This window comes from Pleurodeles waltl, chromosome 6, assembly GCF_031143425.1.
Source record: "Pleurodeles waltl isolate 20211129_DDA chromosome 6, aPleWal1.hap1.20221129, whole genome shotgun sequence".
NCBI classification, from domain to species: Eukaryota; Metazoa; Chordata; class Amphibia; order Caudata; family Salamandridae; genus Pleurodeles; species Pleurodeles waltl.
Genome location: NC_090445.1, coordinates 110,062,807 through 110,087,631, shown reverse-complemented (window position 1 = coordinate 110,087,631; position 24,825 = coordinate 110,062,807). Strand labels below are relative to the sequence as shown.

General features: G+C 44.3%; 1 long non-coding RNA gene across 3 annotated transcripts; it reads left to right on the top strand.

The window, feature by feature from the left end:
• Nucleotides 1–2,779: 2,779 nt before the first annotated feature.
• LOC138299304 (uncharacterized) lies at nt 2,780–24,522 on the top strand. Of its 3 annotated transcripts, XR_011204733.1 has the most exons (5): nt 2,780–3,081; nt 5,826–6,068; nt 9,546–9,611; nt 15,394–15,492; nt 24,351–24,522. It is a non-coding gene; the product is annotated as an uncharacterized lncRNA (long non-coding RNA). The 3 variants fall into 3 exon arrangements; XR_011204732.1 differs by lacking the exon at nt 9,546–9,611; XR_011204731.1 differs by lacking the exons at nt 9,546–9,611; nt 15,394–15,492.
• Nucleotides 24,523–24,825: the final 303 nt, after the last annotated feature.

Below are 24,825 nucleotides of genomic sequence, written 5' to 3'. Positions count from 1 at the left end.
CCATGCTGGCAGCGGGTGAAAAGACCACCACCAGCATGGCGGGATGAACCGCCATATAAAGAAGACATGGAGGGCCGCCTACGGCGGCCCTCCTCCACTGCCAGGCTGCCTCTGACGGTGTAGAGAATCATTATCCGACAGGGCAGCGCTGCTGCCCCTCGGATAATGATCCCTACTGCCACCAGCCTTTCCCTGGCGGGTTCCTTTTGCCACAGAAAGGCTGGTGGAAGGAGTGCTCCAGGGCCCCCCTTGGCATGGGCAGTGCAGGGGCCCCTGTGCAGTGCCCCATCGTGCAGGTCACGGGTGCAGCTGCACCCGCCGCACAGAGGCATTGACGGCAGCTCCATGTGGAGCCGCCGGCAATGTCCCAGCCATGCATTCTGCTGGGCCGGCCCAGCATAATGTACATCATTCAGCCGATGGGGTCCCAGGGGGCTGGCGGTCAGTTAAGTGACCGCCAGCATAAACACGGCAGTTAACACCGCTGTGTTCATAATGAGGGCAATATTTGCTGCACTTGGTTGTTCCATAATGCTTTGCAAGGCGTTCTTTTACAAAACATTTTTGTCCATAACAGCCTGTAGTGATCCTAAGACAATGGGACCACCTTCAAAACGTTCACCACAACCTGCTCTTTCTGTCTAAAGCATCTCTGGGTCCCCACTCTAGGTTTGTGGTGACCCCAAAATAATAACCCCTCCTTTCATTCAATGTCTTTTTAATCTCTTCCATGGCTAGAACTTTTGATTTACAGCAGAAAGTGTTTGTGTTTTAAGGGTCTTGTTTATAATAACATTGTTATAGGTCTGCTAGTCCTGAAAATGTGTAATGCACTACATTTTCTAGGTGCCAAAAATATGGTTACACTGCAGTGCTTCCAGTCATTTTATTTTTATGTGGCTATGCCCTCTAGTGGCTAACTATATGGTAACATGACTGTGTTTCTTATAAAAGCTATTTTCATTATGGTGTTCTCTATGTGCTGCTCTGAGCATTACAGTCTAATGTCAAACGTTTATTTCTGTTAAAGGTTTTTATTGGGTGACCCTTCTAGTTTATTTCTTTCATTACTCCTCCATGGCTGCCTTGTTTTGGGAATTGTGTTAGCCAATCTGATGCTGGGGTGGTGAAAGTGGCATTCTATTGGGATTAGTTTGGCAGATTTAAATTAGGCTGCTAAATGGCAAAATTTTCATGTTTGGCTGCAGATAGAGGAAGAAGGTGGTGCTTTAGTTATTTGCATGGCCACTGGAATTATGTGGCAGGAAAACACCAAATTATGAGGCAGAGTTGACCAATTTATGTGGCAAGAAAAGTCCAGTTATGAATTTAGAACGTCAATAGCTCTAACTCAAGCAAATGCAAGACCCATTGCATTGCAAATGGGTGTTACTTATTTTTGCCCACCATAGTGACTTGTTGGCCGAGTTTAACTTTTTCCAAATTCTTTTTGTTTTTTGCCTGCATGTGTTTCACCCAGCACCTAATTTTCTGAATGGCTCATCTGTAGGAATTTCACTTGCCCAAACTAGCTGAACCTTGATTATTTAAATTATCTTAATGCTTATTAAAAATGAGCAGTGCCTGTTTTCAGTTCATCCGATAAATCTCCTGTTGCTCTATATTGTATTTGTTGAATCCCTAGTTGTCTTAATGCTAGTGCACTTGAATCTATTTTGTCACATTGGACAACCCTTAGTGATCCTGCATCTTTATAACTTTGTCTTGAAAATTGTCTACATGCCTGTGCTTAGGTTTGTAATAAAACCCCTTAATTTATTCCCGACTGGAGCTTTCCTTGTATGGGCACATTTGCTTGTATTGAAATTGGTTGTTTGGTTTTCCACACTCTTGTGATGGGTCCAGCATCCCTTGACCTTATTTGGCATTTATTCCTGTGATGGAAGAAAATGCTGCAGCATAGCCAATCACGGGCTAAACAGACCAGTGTGTGAGAGGACAGTGATAGCCTTTCAGATCCAAATGCCAACATCTCCTGCCAATGGGCTAACATTAACACCTCTGGGAAAACCGGCATGCTAAAAGGATCTTTTTTTATCAGAACAATGCACCTAGATGTGTCTAGTGACAGCGAAAATAAAAATAACCTGTCACACCTCTTCTCGAGCCAATTCATGGGGTTTTGTGTGATTTAGGTGGCAAACGTACTGAGATGCGACCAGGGATGAACAAGTGCAGCACATGGAGCGGGTGTTGCCCCGCGAGGGCCTCCAATAAGTAGGTGATTGTACAGTCCTAACTGCTGACAAGTGGAAGGACAGGCAATTATTGCCTTAGGCCCCTACCCCCAAACCTAGGAGGTAAAGTTTTGTCTGAAACTTACGGCACTTCCTTTCAAACTCAAGTGAGTGGAGCTGGAATAAACAGCAACGTTTGTTTAGAGCGGTGGTCGGAGACTCGGAGTTGAGCATTGGTGGTGACTGGCTGATGATGTACGAGGAGCCCTGTCACACATTTTGGTATGTGCCTCGCAAGCGTCTGTGAAAGGCACCTTTGTTCCAGGAAGCCCATTGTATGTACAACCTCTCTAGGCGCCTCATTATTTATGAAGTTCAGTCTCTGTGGACGGACCATGGCGGTGCCATCGTTACCAGTATGAGCCTCTCGCGGCAGGCAGCCTTAACAGAGCCTCTCGCCAGGATCGCAGGGGGGTGGGGAGAGTCCACTCCACTTCCTCACTGTCACCTGCCTCCCTCCTCCCCCTGGCTCTCTCCCTCTTTATTCTGGCCCTTCCCCCCCCCCCCCCCCCCCCCATCCCCCGCGTGCTGTCTCTCTCTGCTTGCTGCATATGATGCCCTCCCTCCTCCCCTCTACGTGCTGCATCTTCTGCTTCCTCCTCCCCACTCCCTCCTGAATGCTTCGTGCTCGCCCGTCCCCGGGTCTGGTCTCCGTGCCGCTTCTCTCACCTCCGAGATGCTGGACATTTTCATCTTGATGTTTTTCGCCATTATCGGGCTGGTGCTGCTTTCCTATATCATTTACATGCTGTGACCGGCGATGGGTGGCACGGGGGCCCCGGGCACACAGGGCCATGGAGGGCTTCCTTCTAGCGGCACCTAGGTGAGTGCGGCCACGCAGGCAGACGAACATTGATGTTTTTTCCCTCTGTATTTGGAGTGACACAAGTTAGGCTGTATATTTACGATTGCATGTTTGTGTGATGCCTCGATCCACGACGGGCGCCATATATGTGGGGTTGAGGCAGACCGGGCGTAATGTGAAAGGCTATGTTTGGGGTGCAAAAGGGCTGGGCTTGATACATACTTGTGTGTGGCTAATGCGGGCACATATTATGTTTTGTGGAAATGCGCGCATGGCTCGTGCGGAATTTCAAGTGAATGGCTGGCTGCATCTTGGGGTGCTACATGCCCCGATGGTATATGGACGGCTGCATTTGTGGGTGTCGATTGGGTGTGGGTGATACTTTAACAAATGCCTGACCTCCCTCCAATCGACCAGACAGCTCCGATCAGCTTCCCTCTCAGACCCCACGGATTCAACAGGAGAAGACGCACACTCCAGTGAGTCAGAAGAGAGCTAAAGACCTGGGTACTCGCAAGCTGCAGCTCACAGCTCCAGCGCCTCGAGACCCTCAGATTCATTGATGTGATGAAACTAACGTGAACCTGATGGAATAGTGTCTTTGGGTGCGGTTCGGGTGTCGGTGGGGAATGGAATGGCTGTGTGAGAGTGGGTCAGGCCTAGCAATGAATGGCTGTATTTGGTGGCTGTGTATTCTGGACGTGCCTGCTTTTATTTGTTGGAATAATGCAGGCCCGGGTGTGCGAATGATTCTTGTTTTTAGGGAGGGAGGGGGGGGGGGGCGGGGGCGATTAGTCACAAAGGCCAGGACCTGATGTGCCTGTTTGTATTTGGGTTTGATTTATCACAGGACGTAGGACATAAAGAGAACCGGGCCCTGCCAGCGCTCAGACCTGCAAGAATGAAGACTGTTTTTGAAACGGGTTTCTACCAGAGGGAGTGCACGCTTTGATTGATGTGACATGATATGACTGCTAGTAGTAAGCTGTAATACATGCCTGGAACTGGACATCAATTGCTGCGGCTGGTGAGCAAGGCCGGGGACAGGGATGCGAATGGCACCATGGGTGGTGCCAGCATATGAGGGAAGCCAATGGTTGCATTTAAGAGTAATTGAACATGTACATGACAGTAGCTGGGAGTGAAGCATGCCTGGCAGGGTTGTGAATGGCTGACTTTAGGGACGGCTCAAGTTTAGGAGGAAGTAAATAGTTCGTTTGTGGAGTGATGCATGTCAGGGTTAGATATAAATAGCTGTTTATGCAGGACAGGTCTGAGCAGGATGTGAATGGCTATATTCAGGGTGAAGTTTATTAAGGAGATGGTTGATATCTACATTTGGTAACACAGGGTTTAAATGTAGAGTAATTATTGAACCTTCAAACCCCAGGTGATATGGTACAAAATATTTTATCAAAAATTGTGTGACAGAAGTATTGTGTCCTAAATATATTTTGCAAAATAAATTGCATTATCGGAGTTCATGAAATAGCATTATGCCTTTTGCTTGAGGGATGTATCAGTTTTTGGCTCAAACCAGTACAGCAGAGCCTTAGACAAGGGCCTATAACCAGAGAGAGGGCTTTTACCAACAGGTAGATCCCAAGGCAAAAGGGACAAAAGAGATTATAACTTTTCTCCCACTGAAGGCAGAAAGATCTAAATTAACAAGTATTAGCAAAGCCGATAGGTTACATATAGACCCTAACATACCAGGCTTTTGTATTTGCCAGTGATTTCTCCAAATGGCATGTGAACACATGCATGAAGATACATGTGCATGTATGTGTGGCAATATAGCAATGTGGTTTCTATAGGATGGCAACCGTTTTTAATTTACCTGAATGATCCTAATAGAGCCTCCTGCAGGTGAAGTGTCCAGAAAAGGATGAGAGTGCTCCAGCAGCACTTTGAAGCTGCCAGGCCCTTGTAAATAAAAATAACAAAACAAAAACAATAAAAAATCAAGCATGGGTAGTGAGAAGTATCAGAAAACAGAGGAAGCAAGCAAAAGAAAGCGTGTGGGGGACAAAAAACACATGGAGAGTGCCAGGAGAAACATACACAACATGGCCAGTTGCAGCAGGTGCATCAGAAACTGGGAGCAATAAATTGAATTCTCAGGTAAGAAAGGGAAGGATATCATTCATCCAGTCGGAACATTGTGAGAGACTGAAATGCCCGTGGATGGGACAAACTCAAGAACAGGGAAGAAACCCGTCAAATTTGGAGTAAGGAAATAAGTAGACAGCAAAACGAGCTAATTATGAGCCAGGGCCTGACCCAACCCCCCCACCCCACCCTCGATGTAAATGTAATGTATTGGAAACAATAGGTTTGGCAACAAACAGCACATGCTGACTGTAGCTAGCTGAGACCTAAACAAAGAGAAACAATAAGACCAGCATTGGAATGTTGGAACAGAAGATCTACACTAGCTATTATCGTCCACTTGGCACTCAATTGTTTTTCAGTTGGCACTGAACATTCCAAAGTTCTAATAGAAAATCTACATCCAGGGTGACAATGTTTTTGTAATGATATTTAGGACGTAATACTTCTGTGAGACAGTGTCTTTGATGATGAAAATCTGATAATCTGACAAACAACTCTGTAGGTGAGCCTTCTCAGGAAGATAGTGCTACAATTGTTCATACTTTTCTTTTGTCTAAAGTAAAAAGATCTCATCAGATGGAGGCCTATTGTTTTTTCATATGTTTTTGTACAGTTCTCTCCTTAGGCACTTTTGTTCTTTTTTTTAGAAGGACAGTGAGTGAAGGATGAGCTATTGCTGGTCCCCAGTAACTGTTATAGATCACACCCTGGTACGGAGACTTTCAGCTGAGTGCAACACCGTTTAAGACTATGGGAGGAGAAGCAGGGAGAGCCAAATCAATTGTAAAGCCATAACACCCTGGAAGTAACATAGGCTAGAGGCCTGATGAAGGCATCCCTTTGTTGCGAAAGAACTGCCTGGAAGGTGTACGAAATGCTGGATAATTGAGGTAAGGAGAGTCCATTGCCCAACATTCCTCTTAAAGTTTAAAATTATTTCCTAAGCTGATCAATACCCACTACTGACTACTCCCTCCACTGTTTCTGTTGTCACAAAGGGGTAAAACAGAAGTTGTTTGTTCTAGTCATATGGATGGCATAAAGGGGTCTTCTGGATATAAGTTGGAGACGGTCCCGAGATCCCTGCCATGAGCACTCACTTTAGCGCCGGCATCAAGCAGACATGGCTGCTGGGGATTGCAGCCGAGTGGTATGCAGGGTGCGTAGATACAAGTCAGCCCTGTGCGCCACTACATACTGTCCCATGCCCAACATAGGCATTCCACCGTATCTATTTTCCCCACTTGGTGTCCTATAGGGTTGATAAAGGACTGTGGCAGAGAGCTCAGGACCTTTTTTTACTTATACCCGGAAGGCAAAAAATGTAGGTATGACACCTGTGCACACATTGCGTAGAGGGACATATAGGGCTCGGCTGGGCCTCCCTGAGAGAGTGGTAGAGTGAGGAGTTCCCATTTGATACGAGTTTGCCTGCCAGCCCAAGTTAACATTACAAGATTGGAACATAGGCATCGCAAGAAATGCCTTGTGAGATGGAGAGGTATATTGGAAAAGAGATACCGAAATTTGGGTAAGATAACCATTTTTGCTATTGCGAACTGCCCAGAAATGGACAACGGGAGCCCAGACTAAAGAGGTATTCTATCCTTTAGCCACGTCATAGTGCAGCTGTAATTGGCTGTCTAGAGCTCCTCCGGGTGGTGGCTGAGCCAGATTCCCAGATAGCGGACTGGGTCAAAGGCCCACTGACATGGATAGTCTAGTGGAAAGGGTTGTGTGCTGTCAGAGGGAGGGAATAGGACAGATTTTGACCAGTTAACCTGCACACCCAAGAGTCGCAAAAACAGATGATCTCTCTGGTGAGCAGAGTAACATTTTACCTGAGGCTCTTGGTCATAGAGCATAACATCGTCCATATTAAGGGATATAACCAGCCCCCTCATTTTAAATCCGAGACCATGGTGTGCATGATGTAGCCCAAGGAGAGCAGCCAGAGGGTCCATCTCAATAGCAAAGGTGAGCAAAAGTGGACACCCCTGGCGTGTCCCAAGGCTGATCAGAAAGAGTGCAGATATCATGCTATTGATTCTAATGCAGGCCGTGGGCAAAGTGTAGAGGAGTTTTATTTGACTCAGATAGCGGGCACAGAGGCCACGGCGTGCAAGTAGTGTGAAAAGGTAGGACCACTTGAGGGAATCAAATGATTTGGTGGCCTCCAGAAGAGCAGCCACCGCCAAAACCTGTGGCTGTAGATGGTGCACAACAGCAACAATGGTGCATAAATTGTGAGAAGTAGAAGGGCCAGGGATAAACCCAGATTGGTCAGGCCATCTTGGGCAGTAATGGAAGAAGGCGGTTAGCTAAGATTTTGGTAAATAATTTGGCATCTAGATTTATCAAGGACAGCAGATGATGAGAATCACAAAGGGATACAGGAATGTCAGGTTTAAGGAGTTTTATTATAGCCACCTCCCTGAAGGACAGAGGGAGGACTCCTTTATCCAGGGATTCCTCAAACGTGGACAGCATGTGTGGGGCCAGAAGAAATTCTTTGTAGAAAGCGGTGGTGAGGCCATCAATGCTGGGAGCCTTATCACTGGGAAGGCTGTGGATGACTTTTATGAGTTCTTCCAATGTAATTTGTGAGTCCAGATAGGCACGGTGTGTCTGATCTAGCAATACAAGCTGAAGGTCATCGAGATCTGTACGCAGCATCAGGTTTGGACCAGAGTTGCAGTATACTGTTTAGCGTAGAAGGAGGTAATTGTGTCCAGTATCTTCCTTGGGGCTGAGTGAAGGACCTTGTTGTCATCTAGCAACTACGCAACATAGGTGGACGCTCACAGCCTTCAGAGCAGGCTCACGAGGTTCTTGCCCGGACGGTTGCCTTCACCATAGTGGCGAGCTCGTGCATTGCAGTCCCGGTAGATTACCTCTTGGTCTGCCTCCTCAGTGAACTCCAAAAATTTAGCACAGATTTCAGCCAGCATGGCCATATTCCTAGATCAGAAATATTCCAATCCGAGGCTTTGGATATCTGTCTTCAATTGGGCTAGTCTCCTTCGTATGGCCTTCAAGTCCCTAGATTGTTTTGCAATGCGTATGCCCCGGTTGACCACCTTGAAGGGCTCCTACAGCGTATATGGAGAGTTGAACGAATCCTCATTATGTGCAAAGTACTCTGAAATCTCTTTACAAATCTCCTTGAGAAAGGCTGAGTCACGTAATGTATGTGGGGAGAGTCGCCAAGTAAAGTGTTGGCGAGGCTTGTGGTAGATAGATAGCTCCAATAATACTGGGGCGTAATTGGAGATGGTGTTGGGGGAGGTGCATCACCCTGATCACCCAGGTCCGACCATACTGGGACAGCAGCCGGTAATCAATCCTAGACATACACTGTGGAAAGCTGAGATGCATGTGCCCTCCTTATATGTGGTGTGCGTTTGCTGCCATATGTTGTGTAGGTAATTATCCTGGATGTATTGAGGGCCACTGCTGCACTCGGGTAAGGGTAGCAGGAGGACCCTGCCTTGTCTAGCTTCTCATTTAAGGCCACGTTGAAGTCACCACCCCATAATATAGCCCTAGGCCTGAGGCTGGTTAATAATCTCCACAATTAAAAAAAACAACTCAGTCTCATTTGAATTGGGACCATAAGTGGCAGTCAGAATAACCAGCTGCCTGCGCAGTAAGCCGGCAAGCAGGATATAGTGGCCGGCCTTGTCACGTAGTGAGTGTATCAGTTGCCACTGTAAACCTCTAGGAAGTAGAATAGCAAGCCCAAGCATAATTACAATAGAGTGAAGTATAGGACTCACCACACAATTGTGCGTGTAGTCCAGATGCAGATGAGTGTGTTGGAGGAAGCATACATCTAAGTTTCAAGATATGCATGTAGAAAGGGCGCCTTCCTGCAGTCGTTCAGCCCACGGATATTCTATGTGAGGCAGGTGGTGGTGGTCATAGAGGCCTGAGAGAAGGCACATGATGAGTGCCATGGTGTGTGGTGAGAGAACTCACATGTGTCGAGATAGGTGAGTACTGAGTGACCTTGTCGGGGAACTGTGAGGGATAGAAAGCAAACATGACAAACAACTATTTACAACAACCCAAACCCACTCACCTCCCACTCCAACCCATCAGAGGGTCACATTTACAAGAAGCAGTCCTTTTGCTTCTAGTGGCCAGTAGACACTGTGCCATATTTATAGCTGAAAAATAGTATTTTTTTAATGGGAGAATTTTAAAGTGAAGAAATCGTTTTCTATGAAACATTGTTGTTATGTCTCTCTCCAATTTTAATTAAGTCAATTACTTAATGTTTTATGAAGCACATTTTTCAGTTAAAATTCCTCCCACTTAAACAAATGTATTTTTCTCTTATAAATATGGCACGATGTCTACAGTCCACTGAAAGCAAGATGCCTGGTGTTTGTTACTATGACACCTGGAGATGGAAGAAAATGTAAATGGTGAGTTTGATGGTTAACTCTTCAGTTTTATTTTCTCAACACAGTGCCATATTTATAAGTGAAAAATATAACCACTTTTAAGTGGGAGAAACTCAAAATGCAGAAAAATGTTTCACGTTCGGAACATTTTTGCAGAACATTTTTCAGCATTTTAAATGTCTCCCATTTAAAAAAATGGTTGTATGTTTGTGTTATGCATGTAAGGGTGCTACATATGGTGAAAGGTATGTCCTGTGCCACAAGTACATGTGACACAGTCTCTCAGTCACCTGTATACACATATCTCATTCATTTGCACTTATGTTCGTGCATCCCCAAGGCCAAGCTCTCACTGATACACATGGCAGTCCTGTCATAATGCCCCATATCAAGTATTTTGTTCAAACCATAGACATTAGGCTTGAAGTCAGTATAGGTGTGGGGGCATATGTTAACAATGTGCGAGTTGCTTAGCCTTAAGCAGCTCACAATGATTTTCACTGATCAATAGTAGCTCTCACTACAGAAAAGGTTGGAGACCCCTGGCTTACAGAGATCTGACAACCAGGGTCAGCTACATCTGTGTCCTTTCTTCCCTCTAACAGTGCTTTAACTGATACTTTGATGGTTACTTAGTTGAAGCCTTGTTCTTGCCCACCTGTGAATAGGAAAGTGGCCAGATGTCACAGGTTGGTACCCAGTGACAAGAATTGCATTCACCAACCACCCGCTCCATAAAGCCCTTATCATGCACCTCTAACGGGAATGTGAATCGTAACTCATTTCAAACGTCTCCTCTGAACAGAGAATTTAAGAGGATTGAGGCTTTTGGGAAGTGCATGATTTCTTCTGTCAGTCTACCATTATTATCCATGAATGCTGTTTGTTTGCTAGGTTGTTACATTCATGTCCTGTGGGACATGGCCAGTGAGATCTTGACGACCGTCCTGGAAAATTTTAGGGCTTTTGTGGCTCAAATGATTCATGATGAACAGCACTAGGACAAATGTGTTATCAGCTGGGGTCTGAATTTTATGAATTGCCTGGGAAGGGCAGTAGATACTAGAGTTGGACTTCTTCAGCATGCATGGATGCATTGCACATGTTTCTCAGGTGACACACATAGCTCCCTCGTGAATATGCCATTTGATGGGTCCCACCTTTTTGGTGAAAACAGCTTTAAAAACAGTAGCGCTATGGCACGCTCTGTAGTGTTTTTGACCCATGCTAAACAGTTCCCACATCAGTTCAGAAAGTTTAGAAGCTATTCCAGAGGATGGGCAAACAGATAAAAACAGCTTTCACAAACCGAGTCGTAAGCTCCCCACTCCATACAGCGGAAGGCCAGCAAAGGCATCAGTGCGGCAATTCCTCTTCCCCTGCTTCAAAGGCCACTATACCACTTTAGTTTGCCTTTGGTGGGGATGCCAAATCAGTGGGGAACAGGATTTGACATTTTCTCCCAGAACCCATCACATCAGACTAAAGGGTCTTACAAATAGTTTGAAATGGCTATGTGCTAGCTTTTCTTTCTTCCCTGTCCATTATTTCTCCAACACCAGAGCTGACTTCTGATGAGCACCTGTCCATCCTGTCACAGGAATAGTGGCTGTTTATTCCCAAAGATGCTATTGAGAGGGCTCCAAACTTGGGAAGAGGATGGGGTTGTTACCCTCACTGTTTCCTCATTCCAAAGGATGGAGGCCTCAAATCTATCTTAGACCACTGGCCTCTGAATGCATTTCCATGGTAGGACAAATTCAAAATGCTCACTCTGGTCCAGATCCTGTCTGTCTGTGTCTGAATGCTACCCTTGGACGAACATTTTCAAATACCTATTCTGAGGTCTCCCAGGCAATATCTGTGGTTCAAGTTAACTAGGAGAATTTTCAGTTTGCTGTGCTCACTTTTGGCCTCTACTGCACCCCTCAGGGTTTCACAAAAGTGATGGAGTTGGTCAAGGTGCAACTTTGGAGGTCAGGCATACCAGTACTCCTGTACCTCAATGAATGGCAAGCTCGCCACAGTCAATTATGAACCACCTCCAGACTATGGCCAACCTCTGGACATTGTTGGGGTTCACTATCAATGAGCCGAAGTCTCACCTGCCTCCTTCGTTGAGGCTTCTGTTCACTGGAGCAGTCCTGTACACAATGGAGTTCAGGGCTTTCCCTCCACAACAACAAATGTAGGACATTCAGGTTTGATCTTGGATCACTGGCATGGCAACTCTGAATGGAAGTTCAAGTTGCAGTGGGATGAGCATAAAGGCAGTCTAGCTGATGCCATCCGGGTTGCAGAGGAGATGACTTGAGATTTGCTGTGGTAGTTGTTCGATCACAATTGGTCCAGTGGCAGGCCCCTCTCCCTTCCACAGCCAGAGCTGATTGTGGTGAGAGATGTGTCCCTGCTAGGGTGGGGAGGTCACCTAGGAGAAGCGGGGATCAAGGGACTCTGGTTTCTAGTGGTAGAGTCAGCTTCATATCAGTCTTATAGAACTGTAGGCCATTCATCTGGCTCTGAAGGTCTTCCTGCTGTCCATCAAGGGGAGGCTGGTGCAGGTTCTCAAAGACAACACCCCTGCTATGTGGTACTGCAACAAAAAGGGCAGAGTGGGATCCTGGGTCCTGTGTAAGGAGGCTCTGTGTCTCTGTAGGTGAAAGCCAGAGTGAACATACTGAGCAGACAGTGTCTGTTTGATTAGGAGTAGCATCTACATCCCTCGGGGAAGCAGGGCATTTTCCAACAGTGGGGGGGAACCCTGACTAGATCTTATCACCAAAGGTGATTATTGCAGTGTTGAACACTTTGCACATTGTAGTTTCCTCAAGAACCTCTTGGACCTTCTGGGCATGAGCATCTGTCATCCAATCAGGTTACCACATCATGAGGACCTCCTTTCTCGGCATCAGGGCAGGGTCCTCCATCTAAATCTGCACAATCAGCACTCACTTGTGTTGAGATTGAGCTGCAGTAACTGCTGCTAGGATAAGTTGATGGCCTGCTGTTGAATTCACAAGACTGACCCTTTACAAGCAAAGTTGTTGGACATCCTTTTGTTTTTTTATCTTTTGCCAACCAAGGTCTTGTACTGGGCACTATTGAAGGTTATTTGTTTTGCCCTTCCTCCTTTCTGAGTTTGCCAGACCAATCATTTTTGCTTAAATTACGAGTTGTGATGAGATTTATTTAAAGTTTGTCCCATGTTTCCTTCCCAATATTTGTTATGCCACAGAGGGACCTCAACTTGGTCTTGAAGTTTTTCATGTGTACACACTTCAAGAGGATGCATTGCTGCTCACAGCATCTCCTAGCTAGGGAGTATTCTAAGGTGAGGAACCTGCTGTTAGATTGAGTATGCACCAGAGGCAGCATTGCCAAAAGTAAGTAATTGTTCATCTAAGCAATCCGGTGGGGTGTAGTGGCAAGCTTAGAATATAGCAATTTTGGAGCAGTATTGTACCGGGCTCATTGAACAAAGCAAAGAGCCTTAAGTTGAATGCTTCTCATGACCGGCAGGCAATGAAGTGTGTATTGCAACTCCGACATAAGGTCAAACTTCCTGAGCCCAGAATTGTCTGCAGCATAATGTAGCCTGTACAGCTAAGGTATAGGGCTCTGCATATCCAAAGCAAGCTAGTATGGTAGTACTGATTAAGGGAGTCCAACAGTTCTGAGAGAGGAAAGGGAGGGTTTTTCACATTGTCCTCAAAAGAGCAAAGCAAGAAGTGCAAGTTTTCTGTATTTGGTGTTTAGAGCTAGTTCATGTTTAAATCATAAGGCCAGATTCCTTTCACTAACTTGGCTGGTCAGGAAGAGTTCCAAGTGAGAGAGGCCAGGGAGTCTGGTTCCAGACTTGAACAGAAGAATTTCTATTTTCTGTCTGTTCAACCTGTGAAGGTTAGCTGACATCCAGTCCCAGACTGCAAGAAGTCAGCCCTGAAGGGTAACATAGGATCTGAGACATGTATGTAAAATTAAAGCAGAGGATGTCACCAGTGTATGATGCTAGTTGAAAACCAAAACCAAAACTCCATACCCCTTCTTGAAGGGGCTAGACATAGCTATTAAAAAGGGTGGGAGGAAGACTCCTGGGGCACTGGTCTGAGATAACGGATGTGAATGAGTCCATTGTTGACCCCGTAAGGCTAATCCCTTTAAGTCAATTGATTAGAAGAGAGTGGTCCACCATGTCTAAGGCTGCAGAGAGGTCACGCAACAGGAGGCCTATTGAAGCATCCTGGTCCCAAGTGGAACTAAGGGAGCGAAATACTATCACTAAGGCAGCCTCAGTGCTATAGCCTCCTCTAAAGCCAATCTGAGTCTGATCAAAGAGTACAAGATATTCTAGCCTCTTGGCCAACTTTCTAGCTACAAAATGTTCCATGGTTTTAGTAAGGGCTTAGAGAGAAGGGGATAAGCCAAAATTCTTCATCTCTTTTGAGTGAGGGCAACAGCTTTCAGCAGTGGGACAATAATGCCTTTCATACATAACTGGGAAACAGTACCCATGTGAAAAGAGGAGTTTATAATAGCACATAGAATTGTGGCCAGGGTTAGTGCCAAAGGTTTTAGGACAGTGAGTGCACATGGATCATGAGACAAACTTTAAATACTAAAGCATCATCAACCTATTCCATAGACATAAAGTAAAGCTAACTCATTGCAGTTGGCTTAGGGGTCTTTTTTTTAGAAATGTGACCAGAGAACATGAGCAGTAAAGTCTTTGTAGATTGCTTTAATTGTGTTATAAAAGAAGAGATCTAGGTTGTCACACAGTGCTTTAGAGGGCTTACCCTGTGGTGGATAAGCAGTTAGGGTCCATGAAGGACCAAGCAATCTTAAATGATCCCGGGCTGAGTTAGGCATTGACGTCAGATGGAAAAAGATGAAAGATGTTATTGTGGCAAGGTGCTGATGTAGCTGGACAAGAGGGAGTTCAAACGTCTCTGAATGTTTGAGAAGGGAGAAATAGGTGAGGGTATCCAATTGAATTTCTTCCAAATTCGAAATGTCTCAAGCGAGCATCTTCCTTAATTGTTTAGGTAGTCCACGGAGCTAAGCCCTCAAAACAGACAAGGTAATGGTTATACTAGGTAACGTGGAGACAGTGCAATAGTCATTTGACCCAGACCCAGAGAAGATGAGATCTAGCACGTGACTTGCCATTGGGGGGCAAAAACAATCTGATGCTGTCCTATAGAAGCCAGCTGATCAAAAGTGGTGTCATGAGTGGTTTATGGATATAGGTTAAAGTCACTTGTTATGAACAGTTTAGAGGATGGTAATGCAAGGTGACCTACTAGCTCCAAGAAGAGGTTGAGCCAGTCTAAATGTGCATCAGGGTTGGTCTGTCAGAATAAATCACCAGTTGATCCCAGTTGTCAGGCATTTTCCACCTCTAATATTGTATTTTGAGTGGTTATGTAGATATGATTTTCTTCATATATACTAGTGTATACACATCTCAATCTATTTTTAATCAAATGCTGCAATTCATGAAAACAGACAATAAGGTTGTTTAAACAACTTTGAATGTCAGCCTTGTGTTGTGTTGACACTCCTGATAGTACACTGTGCAAAACATGTTGTTCTGAACTTCTCAAGCCTTTTCTGCATGCTGGGGTCAACATGAGCTTATATATTTCAAGAGTGGCTTAATATGCATGGACTCTGGCTGCCTGCTCTGTTGGCACCATCGATCACGCTCTCAAGAAATGTAAATTGTGAGTAACATGCTGGATAGTAGTACTGCAGAGTGCATGGTGATGCTCACTTAATACCCCACTGGATTGTCTTACAGAATGCTCTGTGATAGAGATGGATGGGACAACCACTACGGCATTCATTCTGGAAATCACAAATTGCCTGACTTAGAGCTGAATGGTCAACAAAGAAAGAGGTCCGTGCAATGCACACCTGGTACAGTAGATTGTTTGGTGTAGTACTGGATGGTGGAGGAAGGCCTGGCACCATTGGCATTCCTCCACCATTCAGCCCTGTACTTCTTTCAGAATATTGTCTTCCCTCACTCTGCAGTGTTTAAGGTGCCATATGCTTGATTCCCTACTGTAATCTTCATTACTTCAAGTCATAATCTTCTTCATCACTATCCTCACATAATTAACCTTCGTCTCTATTAGTACAGATTTCACCTATTTATATAAAAAAATAACTAATTTGCCCCTCCCAGTATGGCTGCCGCAGAACTTCCTGTCTGGTGACTCATGAAGGAGGAGTTATTAATGTATACACTCTGTTTCTACCAAGCATTCATAAAGAAGCAATTTTTACTTTTTTTTTTTTAACTGAAAGCTTTACGTCATAGTGGGTCCAGGAAGGGGAGGGAGGGAAAGCTAGGATTGTGATGAGGAAAATTATGATTCAGAATAATGAAGATTGCCAGTAAGTAGTCGAAGTACCTTTCTTGCCTGTGTTCCTCTACATAATTCTCACATCCCAGTCCTCATGTAATGAATATTACTGAAAGGTAATCTGTGCATTACATTCCTTGTCCGTCTTCCTCGTCCCAGTCCTTACATAAGGTGCGTATACCCGAACGTAAGTAAAAATTGCTTTTAAAACATCATGCAAGATCTTGCAACATCTTATGCACATTTATTAAATAATAAAATGATACCACTACAGCCCTTACTGAACTGCGGACAATACTCTTGTTCCAAAAGAAGCAGAAATTACCTCCCTCATACATAATTTATAGTGAGAAATGAAAGCACGGGACAAGCCCAAGTTGCTGCTAAACAAATATCTTTGATGGAGATCCCTTAAATACTGCCCAAGAGGAAGCAATGTCCTTGGAGGAAAGACCCTGAATGACAGGCGGTAGAGCAACCCCAGACTTTTGGGAAGCTAAAGAAATGATCAGCCTAAACCATCTGCTCATGGGCAATGTACAAGGACAAAGGCTAGACGAAAAGTGTCAAAAATGCTCTGATGTGGAGTAGGAGGCTGTCCCACACATAAAAAGCAATGTAGGGCAACGCCTGTCCTCCTCATCTGGCTTTGCCTATGCATGGGATGTGTGTGAGTAGAAGTCCTGCAGAACAGAGGTGTCTGGGTGGTTGGTGAAAGGAGTTGCAATTCAGGTAGGTAAGTTGTTTAGTACCCTGAATGTGCGTGTGAGGAGTTTGAAATGAGTACATGTGTGTATTGGAGCTAGAGCTCCTTGAGGTATGGTGTGAGAGGTTGAGGATAAGTGTGACTGCCGAGTTCTGGATGGTGTGCAGTCTTCTAGTGAGATTTTGGTGATCCTGTAGAGGGTGTTCCCATAATCCAACTTGCTGGTGACTGGGGTGTGAGTGACAGTTTTTCTAGTGAGCCATTTGAAGAGTTTCTTCAGCATCTTCAGGGTCTTGAAGCAGGATGCAGTGATTTGTGTGGTCTTGACCAGTTTGCTGTCTATGATTATTCCGAGGTTCTTGGTGTAGGAGCTGATGTGGGTGTGGGTTGGAAGTCACCCGGCTAAAAGTGGCGCGATAAGTTGAATGTGGAAGAGGAGGATTTTTATGAGTCTCTCGAGTTAGGGTGGAACTCCCTCATCTCAGCATCCCTTCAGACACAACATTATAAAACAATTTTCGATCTGTATATTACGCCTGGGAAACTGGCGCAATGGGGCGGGGTAGAAGGGGTGCACTGCCCAAGATGTCAGCTACATGGAATGGATGTAATCCATATGTTCGCCACCTGCACGAAGCTGGTGGACTTGCGCACTAAAGTGGGGCAGTTTATTAAAGCCGTTGCCAAATTAGAAATTGAATTAAAACCAGGGGTTGTCATACTCGGGGTTTCGGAGTTAAGTAAGTCATCTGCCTGTAAGTTTATCTTTATAGCTATGTCAGTGAATCAATTGTGTATTTCTTCCGCATGGCTGGATCAAACGCCCCCCACATATCAAAATTGGCTAAATCGCCTCCTGGCAATATACCAGTTGGAACAAGCCCTGTATGATCGAAAAGGGAAAAGAGGGAGACGTAAAGGGCAAGATATATGGGGGTATTGGGTGAATGGTTAGCCAACAGGAAATGATTGGATAGTGGTATTGTATACTTGGGTAAATGTTTTTCTTTTTTTTTTTTCTTAGTGATATATCATGATTGTCTATTCTGATGAATTAACACATGTATTTTCTTGGGTACTGAATACAAATAAAAAATAAAAAAGGAGGAAAAAAGAAAAAAAAAGGAACTCATCCGGCCATCAGTTGAAGTCCCCTGATGAGGTATTCTTGCTGAAGATCACTACTTCTGTCTTGTCGGTGTTGAGCTTTAGACATTTGACTTACATCTAGTTAGCAACTTCATTCATACAGTCGGTGAAATTGCTTCTTGTGTTGGGGGTCTTGTCAAAGAGGGAGAATATGAGTTGAGTGTTGTCAGTATAGGACAGGATGTTGATTTTGTGTGCGTGGATGAGGCTGGCCAGAGAGATCATGGATGCATTGAAGAGGGCGGGTCTGAGTGATGAACCTTGAAGCACTCCACAGATATGTTTTCAGGCTTCTGAGGAGTAAGGTCCTAGGTCGACAGCTTGTGTTCCATCTGCCAAGGATCATGTGGATGTAGATTGTGGCGGCGTGCTGTTTCTGTATTGTAGTTGGGCTTAAATCCAGATTGGATGCCGAATGGAGCTAGTGACTGCTGAGGTGGTCATTTAAGTGTTAGGTGATTGGTTTCTCAACGACCTTTGGCTAGTATGGTAGGAGCAAGATGGGTCTGTTGAAAATTGTGACTGGGTCAGCGATGGTTTCTTGAGCAGGGGGATGATGATGGCAAGTTTCCAAGTATCGAAGAATGTGGCTGAATCAAAGATGAAATCTTGGATAAAAAAGTAGGATCATGTCTCAAGAAAACTTTACTCTTTAAAACCCTTATGAAAGGTTCATGGAAAAAAAGTGCTTCAATTCCCCCCAACCTATGACCGGACGAGATCGCCACCAGAAGGGTCAAGACCTATACGGAAACCTGCAAACATGAATTTGCGGGATATATTTTGTCACAAAATGTTTAGCAGGAAAATATTTCCTCCAAATCATGATTTTTTTCATTTGTGTGAATGCCTGCACCTCTGGAAAAGTTAAACAAAACACAAACACATCATGGTATGCAATTTGCCCTATTTTAAGCATGAATGTAAAACGTTTACTCACCACATTTCTGTAGTTATATTATTGCACATGTGTAAAAAAAACATGAAAATCTGACAGTCTTGAACACTACTATTCTTGTACTATTTTCCACACCTAGCATGTTATTCTTATGCAAATGTAGGTGTTTAAAAATAAAAATAGAAGCTCTAGATCTCTTTTTTTGGGCTGTAATTGCACCTTTATATTGACAGTATAGTTGCAGTGCAGAGAAGTGCTGTCACTCACCCATGAAAAAATATAACGCTGATGAGAAACTGACATTATTTCAATAACAAATACAGCAGCCCAGAAGTGAAAAACGCCTACTATCTTATTAAAAATATACGCCCTCATTCTAACTCTGGCGGGCGGCAGTTGCCGCCCGCCAGGCGGGAAGCGCCATTTGGCCGCCCCGCGGCCAAAATACCGCTTCCCGCATTCTGACATTCCCGCTGGGCCGGCGGGCGCTAAACAAGTTATCGCCCGCCGGCCCAGCGGGAATGAGGGCCGCAACACAGGAGCTGGCTCCGAATGGAGCCGGCGGTGTTGCGGCGGTGCGACGGGTGCAGTTGCACCCGTCGCGCTTTTCACTGTCTGCTAAGCAGACAGTGAAAAGTCGCCCTGGGCCCTGTTAGGGGACCCCTGCACTGCCCTTGCCAGTGGCATGGGCAGTGCAGGGGCCCCCAGGGGCCCCAGGACACCCGTTCCCGCCAGCCTCTTCCTGGCGGTGAAAACCGCCAGAAACAGGCTGGTGGGAAGGGGGTCAGAATCCCCAAGGCAGCGCTGCTTGCAGCGCTGCCCTGGCGGATTCGCCCAGCCGGGGGTAAACCGGCGGGAAACCGCCGGCCCCGGTTTTCTGACCGCGGCTTTACTGCCACGGTCAGAATGGGCTAGGAAGCACCGCCAGCCTGTTGGCGGTGCTTCCGTCATTCGCGGCGGTCGGAATGACCCCCATAGTAACACCCCTCTCAGCAGTGCTGCAGTGTTTCCATTAAAATACATTTTCATTATCTATTAATGTGTTTCTCCAGCATTGGTATGTTTTATGGATTTTTATGATTGAATCATCCCTGTTGTTGAGATAGGAGCCCTTTGCTTCCTATTCACTGGCTCAATTGTCGCTCTTCTTTGTTGCCTCCTATTTGACCAGGGCATGCTATGGTCCACTTCTGGTTTCGACCCTGGCGCATGGATGATGGACATCCTGTGATGATTTTATCTACTGTTAGCTATAAAAGGGCTGTATTGACAGAAAATGGGGCCTTCTTTTTTGCAGTCATATATTATGCAAAATTTTTATGTTGAATCTTTTATCTACATTGCGACTGGAGGTACTTCCAGCAGAACTTCAGAGGTACTCCCGCCCCTCCACCCATTATCCTGTCTCTCTTTCTTCAACCTTACTTTATTGTCTTATGACCCAGAGCTCAAAGAAACATCAAGAGTTACCTCCAAGTTTCTCCTTTTGGAGAGAGGAACTGGAGCTGTGCCAATGTCAGAGGGTCACCAATGGTGGGAACATATGTTCTTCACCTTCCCTGGTTTAAGGACCTCAGATTTGTCTGAATTTAACTTTAGAACATTATTGCTCATCCACAAGACCACCTATATAAAACAGTTCTTAAAGCTATCCCTGGCCCCACCATATCATTCTTGCAGATGAACAATTGCTTATCATAGGCATATGTCATAAAAGAGCAGGCAAATGGCCAGATCAAGCTAACTAGAGAGACCATATATATATATCAAGCTAACTAGAGAGGTCATAAATAAATATATATGGCCTCTCTAGTTAGCTTGATCTGACCATTTGCCAGCTCTTTTATGTCATATGCCTATGATACCCAATTGATGTAAATCATGTAAGATGGTATCAAATGCTGCAGAGAGGTCCGAAAGAATCAGAGGCACTCTGCCTCCTTCATCAAGCATCATACTTAGCTCATCCACCCCAGATACTCTTTGAAGTATGTATCCTGCAAATCCAGAGATGCCTTTTGTTCTCATTTTGGGGGAAGTGAAAACCTCCTAAAGTGTTACTATCTGGAACAATTGACGTTTGAACTGCTAGTTGAGACAACTTAGATCTAGTATTGATTGCCATGTTTAGGATATCTTCTTCTTCACAAGGGAGAATCTTGAATAGAATCCTTCTCTGTAGTTGGGATTTGAGGACAGGTTTCAGTGTCCACTTTTGCAGTGTAAAAGGATCTCCTTCTAGTAAGTCTGGAACTCAATGGTATGCCCCCAGTTGATCAGATGCAGAACTCGTTTGTTGGACCATTCCTAGAAGTTGGCAGCAATCTGTCCACGATAAGGAGGGAGGAAAGGAAAAAGCAGGGGGAGCCAGCAGGGAGTTACTGACACCTTGAGTCCTGAATCTTAAATGTCTACCTACATATTGTATGATTGAAAGGAATACAACTGTGGGGTTCTAGTAGGACCTCTGGGTTGCTGCAGAAGATAGGAGGGCCGTCTGTAAGGCTGCTGAGCTTAGTATTTTATTGTTGGTAAGGCTGGTATTCTGACTGAAAGGGCTGCAGAGTACATTATATATATATATATATATATATATATATATATATATATATATATATATATATATATATATATATCTTGAAAAATGTTGCAATTGAGCCTTTAAGATGTTTAAAGCCTATGGTGTACCTGTATCTGTCTTTATGTGTTGGATGGCTACCTCAATATGGCAGCCAAAAATACAGCCTCTATCGAAAGGTATGCCATGGATAAGGCTCTGAACATTCAGATAAAAATGAGTACGCCAGCCATGGCATCAGAGAACCACAGCCTCCACCAAGTCGTAGAAATTCAACACTAGAAGCATCCATCACAGTGTTGATGATGGCAGTGAGTGCTCTTTACCCTCAGGAAAGATTGCTTATGAAATGAATTCCAGGTTGGGAGCTATGCCCCTCCATATCATTGTTTGTACAATCCTAGAATTTGCCATACGGTCAGAAGTGACTGCCCATGAAGACATGCTTTCTAAACGCATCCATTCTTTGCTTCTATCTATCTGATAGATAGAGCCTCCTGAACCACAAAACACTGTCTCTTCAGCATTAGGTCTGGTTTGAAATGTAGGAGTCCATGCTGAGTGGGTGGAAGTTTAGGTGGTGGATCTTATGGAGGAGGAAGTTGTTACACCTGTGGTAGTGATGGTGACAAAGTAGACGGTAGTATAAAAAGGTTGCTGTGTTTGTGGAATCTAGTGTCCGTCATTATGGAATATAATTCACATATCAAATCAACAGGAACCTTCATCACAGCTGGATCATGGTAAGCGTCCTTCTCATATTATTGGTTGTAATATCCATTATAGTTGGATGGTGATATTGCCAACCACAAGCCTCTTCTTCTTTGTGGTATGATGGTTATTGGCCTTGTGGACTGTAGGTAACATACTAATATGGGTCATTATCACCACTGTCACCCTGCCTATAAGCTGGTCTAAAGGAACCGTCTTCAGAATCTTCATCAGCCCCTTTTATATTAGTTTCCGAGATCTTTGCGAGAAGGACTGGGGTTTGTTTGCTAGTTGATGTATGTGATGACAGTAGTGCAGGCAGAATCTCCATAATAACCTGTGGGGCAGTCAAAGGAAGATCCAGTTTTGAGTTGACAAGTATTGCATTGCTGATGAGGTGTTTGTTGAAGGGACAGTCATCAGTTAGCCAGTAGCTGACTATATGGTTGTAGCGAGAACGGTCCCCATCGAGTAAGTCGTGGGTAGAAAAGTTGTCAATAGGATGCTATTGACGAGCTAAACATTGATGAGGATGTAGCAGATAGACCAACCACAAGATCGTCATTGATGAATTGGTATCTTCTTTGAGTAAGTGAGTCTTCTTAAATGAAGTCTTTGTCAATGACATAATTATTGACTATGAAGGTGGCTATGACTTTTCTGTTGAGAAGAGGAGTAAAAATGTCTTCTTTGGCGATGAAGACAGGATGTTGAAGCCGACAAGGGCTGTGAAAGCTTCTGATGGAAATCGTATCTCAGGCTACCTATATGTCTTGGTTTCTGCCTTTCACAAAATTGTTTTCAAAAGGCTCTTTCACACCTATATCTTCCATTGAAGATTACTTAAAAAGCAGTACACTCTGCCAGATTTTCATTTTTGTGCCATTCTACAGGGTGACGGCATGGCAATCTTGCTAAATAACACAACCAAGGAAAGTGCCTTTCAATTTTTCAAGTTATAGAGGATCGTGCTTCCTCTTTCATGAGGGTCTTGTTGAGAATTTTAGATACAATTTGCACTCCTGCAGCTTCTTATAAGGGTATAGTTTATAGGTACACCTGTCAAGCGAATCCTCTGCATAGAGCTACATTATGCCACATGCGCCAAAGGTCCTGTAGACTGCTTTATTCAGATTTGCAACATGCTGAAATTTGCCATGGCACAGTTACCATATTCGAAAGGAAAAACTTCAAATCGAGCTGGAATAAGTACAATCTCAAAGAAGAGACAAGAGCAGACCTTAATAGAGACTCCCTGGACACTACGTGGACAAGAAATCTAAATTATGGTGGATTCTAGGAGTGGAATTTACTGTACCTCCACTTTAGTGTTTGAGATCTGGCTCATTTCCAGTGATGTGAATGTGCTACTAAATTAATGGGTGTTTGTATATCTATCTATCTATCTATCTATTGAGGACGGCTACTCTATGCAACCAGAGGCCCCCACCTCGACAATAAGGAATGATTCAAGCATGTGAATCCATGAAAGATACAATGCTGGAGACGTTTGGGATAGCTGCTGACTAATGATGCCATTACCTCATTAAAGATATAGCCATGCTGGTGAGTAGTGCTATCAAATAAACACCAGAGATGCTAAAATGTCTGGGGGCCCAACTTAAAAATGTTTCTCTAACTTACTCTTATAATACTTCTGGCTTACTAATGAATTTGAGAAATGAGGCAGAAGTACCACAGCTCTGTATGTACTCCTGGCTCAAACCTGGAAGCTATTAGTTTGCCTGACGTACTATAAGAGCAAGTCACAACTACTCACAACAAAAATGCATCGGGACAGATGATTAATGTACTGTCTAACCAGAAGCACTGGACGTAGGCTAAAAATCAACTTTGTTGCAAATCTTTCGAACACATGAACAGAAATTACTCTGGCATTTCTAGAAACGAGATATAGCAACGTTCTGGTACTTCTGAATTGTGAACTGCCCTCAAACCCATTAATGATAGATTATTGATGTCTAAACCACATCGGGTGACAGCTATGTGGAGAGTTCAGTCTTAAAATATGTTATATTGACTTTGTCATACATATCCTACATATTTAAAGTCAAACAATTTTAAATCCTCATTTCTGGAGGAATATGAATGGTACAAGTGTTTGCCATTACCGTCATTTAGTTTGGGGTTTAATAAATATACCAACAAAAATCAGATTTTGCTATCGGACAAGAGATTTCACGGGACTATCACATCATGTTTTTGAAAAAAGTAAACATCAATGGGTGGCAGATGCCTAGTTTTGTTTAAAAAGGTTACAAAACTGTTTTTGATTATTGACCAAAAACTGTCATCACTCTAACCTTATCTTTGTACTCATTAGGTTCCTATCCCGCCACATCAAGTGTACCTTCTTCCTGAGTCCTCACCATGTAATAATGAAAGAAGCTGACACGTGGATTGCTTCCTGCCATGTACGCTATCGAATATGCAGCAACTTGTTCCTTTCTTTGTGCACTACTTAGAAGTAATCATTAAAGTCACATTTCATTGTATCTCAAGTTGAGTGCCTGACTTTCTTAACACTAACATTTTTCCGAAATGTTGTCTTTATTTGGTGTGTACCATTGCCATGTTACACGAGGATATTCTTGTTTCACATTCTGAATGCCACGCCAATGGAGTTTTTATTATTAGACTACTTTAGGCAGCTGTATTCATGATCTGTGGGATTCTCTGTTTCTGGAACGAGCTGTGCTTAATATATCATAGGTGTCTCTCTGAAAGTACCTGCCCTCAAAAAGTAAATTAAGCGAGCAGCCTAGGACCCAGGGCAAAGATGTCAAGTTGTTGCACAT